The following is a 936-nucleotide window of genomic DNA, read 5'->3' as shown; positions in this document are numbered from 1 at the left end:
GTATTATTAATACAGATTTACATCAGACTGTAACACTACACAGGGTGCAACTTTCTTGCTTATATAAATACATGCTTCTTCATCTCAATTCCACCAGGCCAGGACTACAATTCAAATTGTTCCATAAATTAATCACAAACATTCATGCCTGTAGTTTTGTTTTTCCCTGTCCCACTCCTACTCTTCTTCTCACCTTTCTTCTCCTGTCTCACTCCTCCTCTGTCTCACGGTGCTCTTTCAGTTCTTTGGCTTCTCAGCTGCCTTTTTTGTCTCTGCCTGTCTCCCTCCTATTTTCTGGTTAAAAATGTGAAATCAGTTAGAATAAACTTCACAAAAACCTTAAAGCAAAAGAAGAAAATAAATGAAAAATAAATGCAAAATAGAAAAAATAATAATTTTCCTTTTACATAATTTTAACCATTATACATTAATGTGTTTAATAAATTGATTATGCTGTTTTCATGTAGATTATTTTCAGATGCACACGCCTATCTGTTTCTCTCACTCTAACTCGCTGCTATGGCGAAGACAATAACATTAATATGACAATTTATCACAATAACTTTAGGAGTGCATTTTACTTTTATTTTGTTGATTCTCGAGTTAGTTTTATTTGTAACATGTAACATTGCACATTAGTGCAAAACAATGATGACACTCAACTGCATAAAATAAGAATATTAATAAATTTACCCATGAGCAGGTGCATTTATGATAACCACCAACAGTGAATTTAGGGAAGCATTTTTTTTCTGATTTGGGGTTAGGTCTACTCATTACAAACTGAATGACATCATGCAGCCTTCAGAACAAAAACTTACACTGTGCCAAACAATGGTGACATAAAAATAATAACTTTTGTAAGTTTTATTAACCTGCATGTAATTATTAAAACAAAATAGGTATACAGGTTCCTTCCTACCTTGGTACCATAAT

The sequence above is a fragment of the Austrofundulus limnaeus genome, unplaced genomic scaffold (genome assembly GCF_001266775.1).
Source record: "Austrofundulus limnaeus strain Quisiro unplaced genomic scaffold, Austrofundulus_limnaeus-1.0 Scaffold1329, whole genome shotgun sequence".
Classification (NCBI taxonomy): Eukaryota; Metazoa; Chordata; class Actinopteri; order Cyprinodontiformes; family Rivulidae; genus Austrofundulus; species Austrofundulus limnaeus.
Note: the sequence above shows the minus strand (reverse complement) of the source record.